Consider the following 653-nt stretch of genomic DNA (forward strand, 5'->3'; position numbering starts at 1 on the left):
GTTAGGGCTTAGGATGAAGCCCTAGTCATGAATATTCAATGTTATGGATGATTTTATAGTTAATTGATTTCCTTGCTTTTATTATCAAGTNGTTAATCTCCAGTTTATTATGTGCTTGATGTATGTTTTCTTGGAGTAGCTAACTAGGATTTTATGCATCTAGCACAGGTTGGGAAGGGGTTTAGATTCACCAATTCTACTCTNCTTTCACAAGCAACACATGAATGGCCTAAGAATCATTCAAGGGGTTAATAACCATANGTTGACTAGGACAGATACCATGTTCTAGGACTTGTGTGATTATCATATTCTCAAGGAGCTTAATGACTCTTGTATGCTTTATTCTAAGTAGATACCATGCTTAGGTTGCATATTAGAGATCACGTGTTGTGTAGATACCATGCATAATCACATGCCTTAGNAGAATCATGCATCCTGCACCTAGATACCATAGGCTTGTATGCGATAATCTATTGTTGATNAAGCTTGAGTCAATTTCTATGCATTCATAACTTGGATAGGAAAACTAGTGGTGGATTCCAAGGCTCTAACACCTCTCAATTAGTGTTTCACAATCTGTTGATTGCTGCCAGTGTTTACTTTCGAGCACTTTCATTTCACTTTCTTCTTTTCATTTCAACAACAAAACCCCC

Source organism: Prunus dulcis, chromosome 8, assembly GCF_902201215.1.
Source record: "Prunus dulcis chromosome 8, ALMONDv2, whole genome shotgun sequence".
Lineage (NCBI taxonomy): Eukaryota > Viridiplantae > Streptophyta > Magnoliopsida > Rosales > Rosaceae > Prunus > Prunus dulcis.